The 18481-nt window shown below is 44.3% G+C and overlaps 1 protein-coding gene across 2 annotated transcripts in view; it reads left to right on the top strand.

Annotated features, from left to right (window-relative positions):
- Positions 1-18481, top strand: part of LOC146966800 (cadherin-20-like) — an 86972-nt gene that overhangs the window by 36493 nt on the left and 31998 nt on the right. Inside the window, exon 1 of one of the 2 annotated variants that reach the window (XM_085763150.1) lies at positions 13118-13437. The exons of the other annotated variant lie outside the window; for it this stretch is intronic. The gene's annotated coding sequence lies outside the window, so the exon portion shown is untranslated. Of the gene's footprint in view, positions 1-13117; positions 13438-18481 lie in introns of those variants that run through there. 2 annotated transcript variants of the gene reach the window in all.

Raw genomic sequence — 18481 nt, 5'->3', positions numbered from 1 at the left:
CATTATAACTTCAGAAAACAATTTCACCAATCTTGACAATGCACACGCTGCAATAAATTCCCACTACCTGCAAGTACACAGCTGTACTGTAAAACCTCCTAACACAACAGAAGTGGGGACACAAAAATGTAACTCAACATTTTCCATAATGTGATATAAAATGGTGAAAATATCAACAGTCCAATTATCGCACCATATTGTCGAGCAGTAAACTTTTAAGTGATAAGTCCAGACAGAGCAGAAGGTCTTTTCACAGAGCCCACACCTCTAATACACAGAGACACAGAAGTGTGCGTTTCAGGTTACAGTTACCAACAGCTGTAGATAACGGTTCAAAAAACAGCTGAAATGGGTTTGATATGGACCATGTACTAAACCAACTGATGACGCAGTGTAGTGATCCATTATAACCCTCTCCTCTTTCTTTTAAGAAGCATTATCTGCCTCCACGCGGCTGTCGCGCGGCGAGTCTTAGTTGTGGCCCTCACTCGAGGCTGGTTACATGTGCTCAAAGACAGAAACCCACTTATCTGTCACCACCAGCACAAAATCTACCTGAGAAGCACATCAGAGCGTAGGCGGTTATGAATAGATCATAACTCATGTAACAAGATCTCACCACAAACACCTCGTGTTCCTTCAGGAAGGATAAGGGCTTGACAAGGACTGAGGGCAGGACTTTTGACAATGCTCCTTTGTACATCGGGGATGTTCAGCGTGGCTCAGTGAAAAGGCAACGTAACGAGATCTAGCAGACGGCAGAGGAGACGAGGCAGACAATGACCCAATGGAAAGTGTGAAACCAAAGGAGACGGCTGACCATGGCAACGGGCGACAGATAGTTCCAAGAACACCACTGCATTTTATAAAATAATCTCACTTCTTGATAGTTCATACCTTTTACTGCATCTTCAGACATTGTTTAGAATTATTTTTTCAATCTGCAGGCTAACAAAGAAAACAAACCTAGCCCTTGGCGCTGGTTTACAAAAGAATACTTTTTTCACTCAACACTTTTGCACTCGTACTCTTGTAACCTGTGATATAGCGATACTTTGGTGTTAGGTTTTTGTTTTCATCTATAGGATTTCTGTCACCAGCTCAGTACAACAGAGGAGGATGGAGTTTGTTTGCTGCTCACAGCATTGAAAACGCAATGGCACCACTTTCTACCAAATAAATAAAGTTCAGTAGTTGCACTGAAAACTGTTGATGACTTGTTCTGTGGATTGCCCACAGTAACTGGGTCACAGCCTGTTCTCCGAGTGAGTGCTGTATATTAGGGTTTCCTGTTGCCCAGTGGCACTGCTCCAACTAAATGCTAATTTGATTGTGAAAATAACCAACTATTTTCTAAAACTTTCAACTCATTGATTTTGTTGGGCGATAATATGAAAGTGATGTGTTCACAGTTGATTGTGCTGCCCTCAAGTGGCCGCAAACAAAGACTCATGTCGGTCCTGTTACCCGATCTACTTACAGTAATATCTAATCTGAAGACTATTGCTATCAACCTTGGGTTGTAGTGTTATTCATCATAGCGGAGTTGTATACAAGAGAAAGGTATAAGTGACAGAGACAGACAGTGGGACCAACAGCTCATTTTTGCCTCAGGGCTCTGAAGCAGATTAATAGGACCATGCTTTGCAGAAATACATGTTGCAGTCCAAATGAAATGTATTGATCCATACATTGTAAGTATTGATCCATAAGACAAAGTATTGATCCATAAGAAAATATATATTTGTGGTTTTAAAAACCAAAAACCATCTCAGTGTAGTTTTACATCTCCTCTCTCAGGCTTCTCTCTGGAGCTCTAGCACCAGGTTGGCTCACAGTTTTCTGAATGATCCAACAAGATATACCAGATTTCAGGTAAACAAGAAACCAAATGAAGGCTGGTTAATGGGTTCATGTGGGCGGGGCTGGGAGCGGTTGCTTTGTTCTTACATCACAAAGTTACAGAAGTCCCGACAGCTCATTTGGGGGGATCAGTCTCTGAATACAGGCTGCCTGCAACTCTATGTGGACTGAGGTTTTGATACTTTTCACAGTATTCACAGAGCTGCTTTATGAGAGAATAAAACATGGAAATCTCACTCACTTATACAACACTATTGGGCCTTTAAAGTCCGCGAGAAAAGTTCATTTCAAAAATCAAAAATCTCTCAGGACCAGGTGAAAACCAACTTCATCTGCAAACCAGACACTGTCAGACTCGTGCTTCAGGGTTTTTGGTAACTTGTCTGATCATCTACAGTAACCCTTTTTTCTCACCTGCTGGATTGGACATTTTCTTCTAATCACTTGCGAGCAATGAAATAGCAGAGTAAAAAAAAAAAAGGGCTCATTTTCTCATATCGAGGTTGACAGGCCGAGGGGTTACGCACATGTCAGCTTATTAAAGTAACTTGACTGAACGCATAGATCAAATCCATGCTCTCGATTTCTGACTGTCAAGTCCACATGTACGAACAAACAGACTGCAGAAACGCAGCGTGCGTCTGCGGCGATGCAGAGCAGTTAAAAGCCTGACTAAATTTCTTCTGAAGGACTGAGGGGAGCACTCCTGGGATGCAACAGCCTGGCCCTGCCACTAAAGGTAATAGGGTCAGACAGCTGCATATTAGCTGTGGATCATCTCCTTTGACACAACCGTTGATCTCACTGGCGGCGTCGGCAGCATCGCGGAGCCCATACCTGTACCTGCCAGGCATATCTGTACTCACTGCAGAGATTGGGGGGGTGAGGAGGGGGGGTGGGTATGTTTAAGCAGCGGGCAGCGAGCAGATCGTCTCTCCCATCCTCACTTCCCCAGGTATACACTTCACGCCTCGCAGATTCCTGCCTTTTTCCAAGACATTCTCACTCCCCGCGCGTGATGGATGGCAGGTTTGTTTCATGCAAAATGCACCGGAGCAGGTTGTTCACACACGCTTATCATCAGCTACAGCACACACTGCATCTAATATTCAGTCCCCCCCACTCTCCATCCATGGATTTTGGGAGAGGGGGATAAGTCGCGTGGGGATATGGAGAGGTCAGGCCATTCATTTCACAGAAACAAGAACAGATCAGACTGAAGAGAGCTGCCTCTCCCAAAGGACCCTCATATGAACAAGACAAATACAAGGCCTGTAATTAAAGATGTAACAAAAGCTCTGTCAATTGTTTCTCCTCACATCTCCGCCAACGCGTCGCCTTGCATTATGGCACAAAGCTTAGTCTGGCATGCTCTTTTTACAAGTCTGCTAGCTAAGGTTCAGCTGTCCTCACATCCACTCAGCTACAAACTCTGCCCCCCCACCCCCTCCGAGAGAGAAAACACTCAGGCGTTTGGTGTTATTCTTTTGTTTTAAGCCTCATAATAACAGCGATGGAGATAATCAAATCCTTCAGAGCAGTTTTGGGATTTGGAGTCTCGCTCAAGGACACTTTGAAAGCACACGCCGGCCGTTGATGGACATTTGCTGGCTGCTTAACCTGAGAGATTTGAGTTTTCACTGCAAACATTTGTCGGAGACGGAGCCAGAGGTGGAAATAATCTCATTGATTTGGCGAAACCTCGGTGGACTGAGCAGAGGAAACCTCAGTGTTTCAAGAGCCCGTTCAGGTAACTCACCCAACGCTCCAGTCAAAATGTGATTTGTTAGGGATAACTTGCATTTTTTCCACTTGGCAGCAGAGCACTTGGCTTCAGAAGTCGCCTCATCAGCTCTTACCTTTACTGAGTCGAAGGTGTTTATATCGGATATTCACACATTTTGGATTTATGCTCAGGCTTGATTTCCTCACCATCATAGGCCTATTGACATCAGTGCCACATTTATTCAGCTACTTTTACATTTTTGATGGATAGTCAGTATTTTACTGCAAATCCAATGTCCTCCTCATAACTCTTATTACATAAATATCGTATAGCTATTTGACATATCACAGATACTTGTTTATTTCATGCTCTGTCACTCTAAACTGTCTTTAGCCAAGGTTAAATTGAACCATCGACTTTGTCCTTCTTTTTTTAAATCTTTTTATTTATCTAAAATATTATTTTTTTCTTTTAAAAGTGTTGAAGGAATTAAGTCAGCCTCATAAAACATTGGCAACGAAGAAACATTTCACTTTTAATAGTTTTTTTATTGGTCTATCTGGCCATCGCAATTAACGCAATATCAATATCTCACGTTAATAGAACTTCTTCAAATTTGGCAGACACTTGGATTCAATGGGAGGTCTCAGTGGACTCAGTGGTTTAAGGTCAAGATGAGGGCGACTATCTTGGTTTTGTAAGACAGACAGGCACAGACGTCCACTTGCTTTCGATGAGGTAAAGGTCAAGGTCAAGTTTCACACAAGTGGCTGATATTTTATGATTTTGGATAAACAAGATGTGACCTAAAACTAGTCTGTGGCACAGGCAGTCAACCACAAAGCAGTCTTAGATCCATATCCACGAGCTGACAGTTTTCTTCTTAACGGCTTCTAAAGGGACATTGCTATCTAGATTTATAATCACAACATTGTCACCAGACTGATTAGTGAGAAAATGATGGTAGGAGTGTGTGATGAGTTAAGATAACTGCTTGTGTAAACATTGCTAGTCTGCTACTAGTTGTCAAAAACTTCATAGGGCACCTTTAATTGCTGCGATTGTGGAACATGTTGAAAAGGAGTTGATTAAACAGTTGGAAGATCAGACGGTTCCCAGTTCTTATCTAAACGCAATGACATGATGATTGAAGCTGCAGAAATAAAACCCAAGTTGTGACGCTTAGGAACTGTCCTTTAACAATGAGTTTACATTGCACTGATCATACTGTAGGAGTGTTTAGCATCAGGAGGTCGGCAAAAATCAAGCTTCTGTTATGCAGCGCTTTATGCTAAAGGTGCAAATTAAAATTTAATCTGCAGCCTGTGAAGTTTCTTTCATCAGTGTAACATAGCTGCTTCATTCATAATGAAGTTAACTGATGCTGGAGTAGGAAGAGGAGACAGTTTGTTGCTTGGAATCATGCACTACAAGTTCTTGGGTCACCTTTTCCATCCATGAACTTTTGAAACACCGTCATATTCTGCTCCTGGTATTTCCCATAACTCTTGACTTCCTGGTGACAGCGTCTCTGCCAAATTTGCAGATGTCAATTTGGTGAGTATGGAGGTGTCATAGTATCCCATTGTGTGCATGGCAGAATGAATTCTGGTTTAATTTCCCCACACATAATGCCCCGATCAGTCTCAGAAGTGTGAAAGCTTCAAAAGCTCATTCTTAGCAGCAGAAAGCAGCAATGATGGCAATTAATTCCAACTTCTGGGGCGCCGGCCTGTTTTTTCTTTTACTTTCGTCAGTACTAAATGTTTCCACATTCTCGGGATAGTTTTTGTCAGCTCTGTAAATGAGGTATTAAAAATTCTCCTTTGCTTTCCGTGGCACACAAATGATTCTCTTTTAGAAATAAGTGACAATGCTGTTTCTCCGGCGCCTCCGGATCCAGCAGCCAAGAATCCTGCTCCGCCGTGGGACCGAGCACAGCAGCGGAGTCATTAGAGCAGTCACAGAGAGATGATTTCAGATCAGTCTGTCACCAACCCCTGGGTTGTAACCCCAGCACAGCGCTAAGGGAACATTATTATATCAGCTAGAAAAACAGGTGCCAGATTTTTACTGTGAATCAAGCAGCCACTTAAACCACTGCTCTGTGTTTTTTCCTCTCTCTCTCTCTCTCTCTATTTCATTTTCTCTTGATGTGTCTCTCTCCAGGCGGTGCAACAATATAGTCAGCTCATGATTCAATAACAGACGAGATATAGGGTTCATAGATCAATAGTACATGTGATATTTTTAACTAAGTTGGAATGAAAACAAACGGTGGCTGCACGAAAACCTTTTTAAAATTCTTCTTCAAGTGGGTACATGTGCAGGAAATGTGATTTTAATGTGATTCCTGGGGTGGATGCAATATGCAAACATTAAATAATATAGTATGCAGCATCTTTAGTTACTAGTACATGTACCTACATGGAAATAAAATGAACAGAGAATAATATCTAGGTCAGTGAGTTCCTGTAAAATCCACATTTTAAGCTGTTTGTTAGCAGGGCTAATGGCTAACGGCTAGTTGCAGTTGCTCACTCTCTTATTCCAGACTCAAATATCTCATCAAGTATTTGATGGATTATCTTCAGATTTGATACAGGCATTGGAGATCCCCAGTGGATGAGCCCGTATGACTTTAGTGGTCCCCAGACTTTTCCTCTAGCAGAACCATGAAGTTGATATATGTGGTTTTAAAGTGACGAAGATCAAATTTGCAACCTCTGGGATGTAGCTGGAGATGTCAGCGCTCAGCCCTATGATGCATTTCACTGTATGTTGTAACCTACACTCTCCCTTATCCTTTATATTGTGATGCAAGATGTTTAATGTTAAAGGGATATTTCACCCAAAATCAATAATTCACCAATTTTCTACTCACCGTCATGCCAAGGAAGCGTTTGGAAAACTTTCGGAGTTATCAAGATAGTGCTCATTTTTTAATGGTCCAAAACACACACTATGGAACATCCAAATGTTTGTGCGCATGCACAAACATCAACAGAGCCACTGGGAGCTACTGCTACAACAAGGCTAAAAACAGAGATCAAATTAATTTTTTCCGAACAACTTTTTCATGTTGCAGCTTGAGGACACTTGGGTCAGTACAGATGAGCAGTATGGAGGTATTTGGATGTTTCATAGTGTGTGTTTTGGACGATTCAAAAGTGAGTACATTATATGAAACTCTGTTGCCAGCCGGACCCCCCCTGGAACTCCAAAAGCGTTTTGATGACTCCAAAAGTTCTCCAAACCCTTCCTTGGTACTGTATGATGGTGAGTAAAAAATTGGTTCACAATTTTGGGTGAAGTATCCCTTTAACATTAAACATCTTGCATCACAATATAAGGGATGAGGGGTTACAACAAAATGCATTAAGTATTTTGGGTGAAGTATCCTTTTAATGCCCTCCTCTTTGTCCCGGTGGATGCTCATATGAGTTTGCACAGCGATGGGTTGACATAGCCACACACACATGCACACATGCACCTTACACAGTCGCCAACATGCAGTTCTTGCGCCAACATGCAGTTCTTGAAAATTATCACAGCAGGCACACAGAGGAGAGAGTCGTGTTCTTTGGTAAAAGGGTTCACCGGCTTCAGTCCGAGATTCTCTGACCCCCAGATTGTGCGTTTATAAGAAGAAAGCCTGTGGCAAAGCAAAGGTTTCATAGCTCTAACACCTCCTGAGATGCACAGGTCCTTTGAAGCTTTTAGTTGCCAGGTGACAGTGGGGGGGAAAAAAAGTATTTTCCCTCGCACAATTTGACCGAGCATGTTGTTAACAGACTTTGGGAGCAAAAATTCCAGGTGGAGGGAGGACTTCATGGCCGTATTAATTGATTTTTTTTTTTTTTTCCCCACGCACCAATGGTCAACGCATGGTTGGGCCAAGATCGGGCCGACAGCTTAATCTACAATGTTGCACAAGTTGGACTTCTTAGAGATGGTGATTAAAATGGAACAAATAGCATCCTCTCCTTTTCCTGTGTGTGGATCTATCATGTTTATGTAGCTGGAAGGGAGTGGGGGGGGGGGCGTAAATAAAAAAAAGAAAAGGAAACAGAAACTTTTCACCCACGTCTGTTTGAAAGGAATCACAGTTTTTTTTTCTCCACTGCGATAAGCCAGGTTTGTTCCGAGGTGCGGGGAGAGTGGCGGATGGTGTTGCTTAAACCCCTGCTGAACTATTTCTTCCTCTGATCACTGGATCACTGTGGAGCTACAAACACACAGAAACCAACAAAGGAGACATTTATCCTGTGTGTGTTTGTTTCTGTTTCGACGTGGCTGCCTGTGCCGTACACCCCCCGCATACCAAACGTGTAATGGAGCGCGCGCACTCCCCCCCTACACCCACCCTAATTGTTATTCTATTGACTGTAGAAAGTGGGGGGTAGGGAGATAGACTCAGTCAGACCTGCTGATATGAGACGCGTGCACTCGCTGCCAGGCTACGATCCCTTTGGAAGCGGAGATATTGTGTCCGTGAGTTTGGGTTAATTCAGAAGAAAAATGCTTGACTTTACGAAAAAAAACAACAACTTCCCATATGCTGCCACAGTGAGTTAAAACACTGTGGACTGGGACGTTATTTTTGATTTGGAGAAACATGTTTTTCTTTTGTCTCTCTACACTCATTTTTGTTGGCTTCATGTAAATAATTTAGCAGGAATAACACAGCAGACAGATAACATTCATAATGCAGGCATTTCATGTTCCACGCGCATTTGTGTTTGTTTCTTGCATCAGTCACAACGTGTGTCGTCCCCCCCCCCCTTAATTTATACTTCAAAAGTTACTTTAGTCTTTCATGTCAGATTCAGCAGCGTAGACAGGGTCACGGGGACAGGGGAGAAGAGCAGGGGTTATGGGGAATGACAGAGCAGGGAGGGGTAAATATCAGGGCAAGGCGCGCTTCTTCCTGAGGTTTGTGGTCCTGCTGCTCTGAGGCCCCACGTCTCCTCGGCTTCTGTCAGCTCATCAAGGCCAAGTCCCTGCCTATCCCCGCTGGAATACGCATCAAACAGCCCGGGGAGCCTTTTATCACAAACTGAATGCCGCCTCTTGTCACAGCGGAGGCTCCGCAACAAGGCGCGCGCGGATGGCAAAGTTTAACACAGCGGAGTGAAAGTCAATACCCTGCCGAGGTATAGCGTAGCTCAGACGCGAGAGGGGTGGAGGGGAGGGGGAGGTGGAGGCGGAGGTGGTGGGGGGGGGCGGTGAAAAGGTCACCAGGAAAATGGGATCTTGAAAGACACAGCTTGTCTAAGACAAGAGCGCGCAAAAGCAGGAAGCCAGATGATGCCAGGCAGGCAGTTAATGTCACGGTTCACTCTTTCGACCCCCGTGCCAATTCTGATGTCTCACAATTAAGGCCAAACATCTTATTTTTTGGCTTTTCCACCAATTACTGTAAAGGTTATGCCGCTTCAGTTGTGAACTTGGCTGGTGTGTACTCAAAATCAGCCTCTCGCATGTGCTTCTTCTCCCCACTCCCCGACAAAGACACAATGACTTCCTCGTCTAATTTCCCTTTGTTTCGACCTGTAGCCAAAATCTGACATGAAAAGGCTTGACTGCGCACCCCAAAGACACAGAAGAGCTCTTTGTACTCAGGCTTGTTCTGCTCCATGCCATTTTTAATCTCAGGCAGAAGGGAAGAGAGCTGCTCCTCTTATCTTAGATGACATGGAGGCTTTGCTCGCTCTCTGTGGCGCTCTCTCATCTCGTTCCTTCTGAAACCTAACCCTCTTTCATGCTTTCCCCTAGCGGTGGATGTGGTGGCAAAGTGATACATTGAATGAGACTGGCTGGATTTTGTTTAGGTTATTCCATATGAAGGCTGCTACTTAGCGAGTGGAGAAGAAGGGGTAGGCGGTAGGGTATTACCTTCCTCTGCTGTGTTTTTTCATCAAGTCTGGTGCACGCTAACTGTTGTCATTATTTTTAATTGCCTATTGGATGCAACACACTATTAAGAGCTTATTTAACTTTCAATCTCAGGGAGTGCAGGTCAGGAGTATTTATTTAGTGGAGGATTTTCTGCTTCCTCTGGTTCCTGGCGCTTGAAATGTGGTCCATTACTCTGGCGAATGGCTGTCTCTTCACTTAGTGATACAGCTGTGCTAAAGCTGATGTTATCAAGTCCAGGCCTAGCCTCTGTTCTACTTAGTTGAAGACACTGAAAACTTTGTAATGGTATTAAAGTGAAACAACTGGCAGAAAAACTTCAGGTCAACCTGCAAATATAGAAACTTAATTATGATCTGTGTTTTCAGAGCTATTACTGTACAGACATGTACGTATCTGTGAACAGAGCCACATCTCACCCACTGAGTCGTGTAATTTATGTCAAGCTGGGATGTTTAGCCAGTAAATATGTCAGGCTCACAGGAAATGGTGTTTGATAAAGAGTGTTAACAATGCTTTTTTTCTAAAACCTACTGTAAACATACAGCACATTTGTTGAGACTCAGTCCCAAGGCTGGAGTGTTTATTGTAAGAACATCTACAAATGTCAATGGGCTTCTGGATGAGGATTTCTTACTTCTGAAACAAGACCCAGAGATAGAGGTTGGGGGCTCTGTGAGTGTTGTTGATACCACCAGGACAGTTTGTGTTACTTCTGATAGTTCAATGAAGAGATATTGAAGATGAAAAGAAGCAGGAGGGAAGGAGTGAGGGAGGAGTACAAGTAATATGCTAGCTAACAGCTAACTGCAAGCCAACACAGGTATGTAAAAAAACAAAAAAAAAAACAGTGTTGGGCACATTACTTTTAAAATGTAATTAATCATAGTTAATCATGACTTTCCCCAAAAAGTAACTGAGGTACAACATTATAAAAATAACTTAGGAAAGGAAAAGTAACTATTGCATTATATTACTCATTCCTCAAAAAAGTAGGACTCGCCCCCATGTATCTGGAACTAACCAAGTCACTCAGTATTTATCCGTTAAAGCAGAAGTAAGCGATCCGGTCGTTTTGGCTAACTTTCTGTCAGCCGATGGAGTTAGCAGTCCCCGCCCTTGTCCCTACGTCACCACATTCACGCACATCCCTTGGCTGCACACACAGAGAGGACCGCCCCTTTATGCCGTTCTCTCTCCTCATTGGCTAAAGGTTGTAGGAAATAAGGAAAGTTTTCTCCTCGGCTTACAGCAGAGCAGAGTGACTGACAGACCCGTGTTTCAGTCAAACACTTGGATTACTCTTTGCTCTCGGAAGAAAGTAACTAAGGTAGTAAGTGGCTAAACACAAATATTCCACTTACTTCTGCTTTAACAGATGACATCTTACATCAGGACCTTTACAACAGTATGTGAAAGTGTAGTCTGAGTGATAAAACAAGACATCTGAAGACGTCTCATTGGTGTCTGGGAGACAGCGATCAGCATTGTGACTAATTTATGCCATTTTAGAAACTAAACTAAATAATTAATCAAAAAACATCACAGATTTATAAGAATTTATTTTTCAAAGTCATCATCATTACTTACTTGAGGCCCTAGAAGATGCTGCAAGTGTGTTTATTTTTTTGAAACTATAAAAAGAAAGAGTTAATAAGGAGAAGAATAAAACTTTAAAACAAATCTCAACTTAGTTGTAATAAAGGAGATCCATTATTAGTCATTAGAAGTGTATGTTATTACTGGTTATGTAAACGTAAGTCAAGTGATTAAGAGGACTCAGGGCCCTTCTCTGAATACAATAGGGTTAAGTGAGCTACATAGAGCTACAGATGTAAACTTTTAAAGGAGGTGTACTTGGTCTGATCCGTGAAAGCAGCGTGTCCTTACAACATCCTGCATATCACCACACTTCCAAAGTCCGGCAACATGCAGAACATAACTGTATCCAATCTATTGCTACGGCGGATCTGGGCCTTTGTGAGGAGACCCGGAGGGACTTGTTTTCCAGACGTCTACTACCATAACAGACTTTAAAAATAGACAGAGGCCCTTCTATAAGCCCTATAGGTTCAATTTGTTCTGCCAATTATTATCCTCTGCTCTGCCACTGATGGAAGGTGTTGTTCAATGGTGCTGAATGCCACCCTCTCCGTGGCCCGCCCCAACAAAGAGGGACCCCTGCCTTTTTTTTTTTTCTAGGGGGTCCACTCATGCATTCGCTGACAGATTGGCTGGGGCGCTAACCAGTCAGGTCTTCAAAGAGACAAAGACGTCGGGGAGGGCAGCGGCGAGGAGGAGGAGGAGGGGTGTGGGTGGGCCAGTGGTGAAGAAGAATGACCTGCCAAATGAGAAAGAAGACATATTGAAAGGGACAGAGAGGGAGAAAGAAAAAACATATTGAACCGATAGAGAAGTACAACCTTTTGACCATCTGGCTCGGTGGGTGACAACAGCCTTCATCTGTATTTTTAGAGCTGTACAACACACCAAATTACTCTGTCAGGAAGATTAAGGAGAGTCAAAGGGCTGTGGAGTGGAAAAAAAAGAGCAAAGTCGCCCCAATTGCCTACAAATAGTGGAGAAACTTGAAAACTTTCGCAGCTCCATCACCTTATTTTGACTATAAATATATTATGGAAGCAGCTCAGATGATGTAATGAAAAAAAAAGAAACACAAACCAACAACCCAGGCAGCCGCCTAGAACGCTCCTTGTTTCTGTGTAATATATTCTCATTTCTGTTTAAACATGCTTGAGTACATCTCCAATATGATTTCATTTTCCCAGTCCCTCTACTCCTGAGGACTCAACTCTGAAAACCTCTTTTTGCTGCATTAATTCCATGATTGCTTAAATGAAACACTTGCTATTTCCTTGCTCGGCGCTAAACAGGGATCAGATCTCCGTGACCATGTCTAATCTTCCGCCGCGCTTTTTGTGCGTACTGGCGTGCACCTAATTTTTCAGGATCTTTTTGCCAATTTGGAAAACTAATTGCTTTGACTCTGACTGGGCGAGCAGCGGAATATAATGCAGTTTAAAGCTTCATCTTCTATGCCCATAAATCCCTCCACAGATCCAGTGGTGTACAACACCGCCTCATTAAAATGCATTGGGGCAGGTTCGCCGGCATGACAGGGAAGGTGTTTTTTTTTCCTTTTTTTTTTCCTTACCCTCCCTCATCTTTTGCCTTTTCTACTTCGCTGGTCAGTGATCCAAGGACCCTGGACCCCCTGGCAATCATCACACACACACACACAGACGCACACACACTCCCAAGGTTTCCCTCCCTCCACACTGGTCATTTTATTCACTTGCAAAATACACCTTAAAATGAAAATGAGTTGCTTTTGTGGCGGATGCAGGAGCAGTTCCCTCCACTGTTCACTATCTCCCTCTTCTCATTCCTGCCATCCCTTCCCCTGATTTCACCCCTCTCCTCCCCCCTTTCCTCCCCTCCCCTTGAGATAATTTCACCCCTCCGTCCCACTGCCTCCTTCCCATTCCCGAGGTTGTGGATTGCTGGATTACACTGGAGCCACGGGGAGGAGGCCGTCCCCCTGATTGTAAAGAGAGGGACATTTGGTCTCGTGGTCTGATTGGGTCCACAGATAGGCAACACCAGGGATGAGAGCGTGCAGACGGCTGTGAGAGGCAGTGGTGACAGACTGGAGGCAGCACAAGAAGATATTTATATACTGTATATGTATAAATGGAGAGAGAGGAAACTTTACAAAGAGGACAGTGAGCGAGAGCGTGGACTCAAGGTGACTTTAGGGAAACTGATGCTCTGCAGGCAGGAGCTCTCACAACTTTTACAAGGGAAATTTGGCGAGCTTGCAGGAAAGAAGAAGAACAGAGAGATAAGAGGAGAAGAAAAACAGTGTTTTTCACAGAAAAAGAGGAGGAGAGTTGAAAAGGAATAAGGTAAGGCTGTTGAATTTCTTTTTGGTGCTAAAACAGAATAAGTCTTGACTGCAAACGGGGGATTTGTCAGTGGAGGTGTATCATCACTGCACTTGATCATCACTTTTTGCCCATGTGTTAATTGATAAACAATGTTTGTAGAGACAGTTACCTATTGTGTGTCTGTCTGTGTGTGTGGCTGTCAGAAGTAGGTCACGGTGAACGTTTGGAGAGCTTCGCCTCAGCCAATAGGGAGAGTTTTTTGGTGGCACATTAAAAAACTTTTGTGAACAGGAGCTGGGGCTCAAAGCGTGGCTCCGATTCTCAGCACGTCCGCACTGTCGCTACTTCAAACAAGCCATGCTGAAGGAGAGGAATGCCTATCTGCTTTACGGACTTCTGTTTGGCATTCAGACCTCATTTCTCAGCCTGAGCCAAGGTTTCTCAAGATGAGGACAGTTTCATTTTTTTTTTTTTTTTCTATCAAACCCATTAAGCTATCGCCTGTCTTGTAACCTCGGGCAGACAAATAAGACACTAGATTGGTGTGTGTGTGCGCTCCTGCCAGGACAGAAAGACTTTTCTTGCTATTATCAGTGTCAGTGAGAGGCGATGAAGGATCCTCTGAAAGGTGAGCATTGTGCTCGGGCCTTAATTATTAACAGCACCTTCGGGTTTCTGCGATGGTGTTTGTGCTTTGGATGCCTTACATGACATTCCGGCGCTGGAAATGGTCTAATAAGAGGGGGAGGATGTTTCCAACCACAGCCATGTGGCGGAGGAGAAGTCCACATCAGACAAAACCACAAAATTCAAAAGAGATTATGAGCACGATATTAATTTGAAAGGATCTGTCTCCAAGTCGCCGCTGTTTAATTTGCGATGGAGTGACACTGATTGCAAACTTTTCCAGATGACGCTTATGCATGGTGACATCATTTCCATGCACCAGTGCCTGGGATGAATGCCAGTTTGTGTGATTTAATTTCTCCATAAATGACAAGGCTCCTTTTACGGCTCCGCTGAGCGATGAATGAACTAAATGTGCATCGGGGAGGAGGAGGAGAAGGGAGCGGGTCCAAAACCAGAGAGAGGATTAAGGGAAATGGGAAGAAGGAGAAAAAAAACTGAAATGAAGTGCAGAGTTCAAATGATAAACGAACGCAGACGTTACACAGAGAGTTTCAAAAGACAAGAAGCAAACAGGGGGGGATGGGGGGGAATGAAATCGTTGCTTTATCCGTGTTATTGTTGGGGTGCAGAGCAAAAAAACTTCTGATGAAAGCTCAGCCGGCGCACGGGAGAGCGCAGAGAGAAACGATTAATTAAAAGCACCTTACAGTAAACGAGCCTGCGGGGAGGGAGGGTGTGTGTGTGTGTGTGTGTGTGTGTGTGTGTGACGGCGCGGCGGTGGCGGCGGCACGCAGCTGCACAGGCCGACGGCCCCGGGAGCTCCCCACAATTAGAGAGCGAAGGCAAAGGCAGGTTCAAAGCCCGCCCCATGCCAGCGTCTCTGTCCTGAGGGGTGGCAGGGTTAGAGGAATGAGGACGAATAGAGGGTAGAAGCCCCAACACACACACACACACACACACACACATGCTGTGCATCCACAGAGAGCTCATATTCATACCCCACATACAAACAACTGTGTGATGTTGGGAGAGTTTGGCCAGAACACACACCTCCCTTAGCCCCGACTTTGTCTTTGAAGGCTGCCATCCCTCCCTGTGAGCCAGCTGAGGAAACTGGGTCCTTGCTGCAGGCGGTGTCGGTGTAGACCCTTTTTGCTTTAGAGTGCAGGCCTGGTCATTTCACATACACACACACACACAGATTCAAAACATACCAGAGGCCACACTCCAGGCAGGTCCTGTTTATTAAAAGTTAGTGTAGCGGCGGAGGCTGAATTTAATTATGTGTAAATAAGTAAATAAACTTTGGCATTCAGAAATTTAAAAAACCACGAGTGCGGCTCGGCCCAGGCGGTGAAATTATATTAGATTCAGCAGCTGTGTTTAAGAAAAAGCCTTCTCCTGGAGATGCTGGAGTTCCACACTTGGAGATGCTCAGAGCCTTCCTGGTGGTGCCGGAGCTTCTCCTATACCGTGCAAAATCAATTGTGGTTAACAAATTGGCCGTGACGTCTTGTCCTGCCGGGGTGGGTGGAAACGCTTCTTTCACGGGTCCACCCAGTTTTTAAAAACCTAAAAGACCTTTTCCACAGTCTGGGAGGCCTCCTTTTTTAAGAGCAGAGGTGAGCACAGACATGGCCACTGTGAAATTAACACTTAATAATGCTCCACATAGCACTTAAACGCAGGGCAAACCCATACTAATGTACCACACACTGAGTCGCACCCTCTGTAACCTCCTGAGTGAATGGCAGTTTGCAGGGTGGAAAGTTTCTGATAAGGAGAAGTTACAGATGTTTTCTTACAAATCATTTTAGCAAGTAAACATGAAGGGAAGTTCAACTTTTAAAGGACCCCTGGTTAAAAATCATCACACAAGCCAATGTTAAAATATTTGGTAAAATAACCTAAAGTGAAGGTTTTCATCAACTCATCATCAAGAAAACATCATCAGAACAAATCCTTTTGTAGCTGTTGGTTGCAACAGGTGCTTTTTTCACTTTTGTTCCAAAACCAAGGTTTTCTGTGAGGAATTTATGGTTTCAACTAAATAAACCACTGCAGAATTATTACCTGAGATATTACCTTTTTTGTTGTGGATTAGCAGGAACGGTGCTTTTTCTTATTATTTTAAAAGGCATTAGTGAGTCATTAATAAAAGGAACAGTTAGTTCATGTGCTGATGTGGAGGTCGGTTGGTCGTATCTTTCCCTCCTCTGAAACCTCTCTCATGTGGGAGCAGTTTGTTAGAGCCTGTTGTCAGATCACAGTTAATGGAGCAGCAGGTGGACTCGGAGTAACATGATATAACAATATGGCCCATCATTTTGTCACACCAGCTGCTCCTCCTGACAATCACCGTCTCCTCCACTGTCACTCACTCTCTCCCTCCCTCTCGGCGAACCTCTCCTCTTTTTTTTTTGCTTTTCTAAACAAACCGTAAAAAAAACAGATGTTTCCGTACGTCTTTTTTCCATCTTTGATGTAATTTCCTCATCTAGACGACAACCCCAAATGGTGTTGTTTTCTTTTCCTATTACAAAAAGGCGGATTTTCAAATGGGAAGTGAGTTTGAGCCTGGTGGGAAAATATAGCCTACCTCCTCGTCTTAAGTCTGGCAAAGCTCTTTCATATGATTGCACCTCCGCCCTCATCCCTTCATCCTCCCATCCCTTCTCCTCCAGCCTGTGTGGCAAACACCAGCTGCTTTTTTTCCTTTAAACAAGCAGAATGCCATAAGATTAGCAGAAGAGCGATGTGTGAAATGTTTTGCCAGCACAATTACGTAGCATGTCACTTCATTAGGCACGACAAAATGGAGCAAAATGCTTGGGTGCAAGCTGTGACCTCTGGAGGAGGAGGAGCTGAAGAAGAGGAGGAGGAGGAGGAGGAGGAGGAGGAGGAGGCCTGGGGAGCTTGTGAGCAAAAGAACAGGGAGCTAATTTTACTTCATAATGGCAACCAGGCTGCTTGAATAGGCTGAAAAGAGTGGGGGGGCAGCGAGGTCAAGTGTCAGCCGTCCTGCCAAGCGGCCCTCGCGGGGTCCGTCTATGCAGAAACACAACACACACACAAAAGCGTGTACACATACCCACACACACACACACTCGGGTGCAGCCTCCCTGCTGACAATGCAGCCACGCCCCCCCACCCTTGCCTGCCTTTTGTGCCTCTTCAACAATGATTAACTGAGTTTGGTGATTCAGAGAGTCTGCAGCAGCACAATGCACTCTCTCTTACAAAACATAATGGAGTCAACCCATGAGTCAAACAGTCTCTCTTTCTTCCGCTGCGGCCTCAAACTTTCCATCTCCCCCTGCTAACAGCCTCTTCGCTTTTCTTTTCTTACCCCTCCCTCCCTTTCTGCTTTCTCTCTGCCTTTTGACCATAAATCTGCTCACCACCCCCCCTCAAGCTTGTTAATGCAGGAAGAGCGGGTAAATGCTGCCATCCTCCTAATACATAGAAACGAGATCCAGATGGAAAGAGGCAGCGTGGGTACCATGCTCTGCATGCGAAAAGGTATTGATTAGCTCAAATCGATGCATAACCTTAAAAAGCATCTCCTGCATGAAACTCACAGATTTGACCTCGCTGATCTTAAAGGTTCCTATGATGCACAAATCAAAAAAAAAAATGAGCAAAGCAAGATCGAGGTGGTATTTAGAAGCATGGAATCCAGCATCCTCCTTGCAATTCCATAGAGGGCCTTCAAAAGCCGAGATATGGAGAGAAAGACAGTAGCCTACACTTGTAATGAGCGATGTGCAGCGCTGAGGAGAAGTGAAGATGGTGTGAGTGAAGCTGAGCAGGGGTGTTAACAGAAACACTAAAATCTCAGAACATCACACCCCCGGGCCTTTTACAGGAGGTGTGAAGGAGCTCACCTGTCCTCATGATAGGAGGAGGAAGGAAGGGAGGAAAGAAGGGGGAAAAGTGTTCTTACACTTTTTTTTTTTTTTGTGAAAAGCCTGATTGTCCTGAGCTGGAGGGAGAAGAACGGATGCTGGTGGTATCATTTTGGTTTTGTGCTCCCGGCTCCGAAAAAAAAGAAAGTTTCTGTGAAGGTTTTGAAGCAAATTCCTGGAATTTCAGTATAGAAGAAATGTGACCGGGTGTCAACATTTTGGGAAAGAAATGTCTTTCTTGACTGAATTGTATGACGCATGCATGAAAGCAGGTTGATGTACCTATTGTCCTTGTCTTCTTCTCTCATTATTGTGCCCTCTCCTCTTCCTCCTCTTCCTCCTCCGTGTGACCTCTCCTGCAGCATGAGAGGAACCCCTCATTCTGCCGTGAGAAGGCACACACAGCTCATTACAACCCAACAAAACCTCTGTAGCGGCGGGCTAAGCTGCAGGCGGGAGAAAAGAAACCGAATATGTGTCATCCACAGGTTTCCAGTGCAACACGGACCAGGGGCTCAGCGTAC

Source organism: Trachurus japonicus, chromosome 20, assembly GCF_045865225.1.
Source record: "Trachurus japonicus isolate A0001 chromosome 20, Traja_1.0".
Classification (NCBI taxonomy): Eukaryota; Metazoa; Chordata; class Actinopteri; order Carangiformes; family Carangidae; genus Trachurus; species Trachurus japonicus.
The sequence above is the reverse complement of the archived record's forward strand: the minus strand, read 5'-3'. Positions and strand labels throughout refer to the sequence as shown.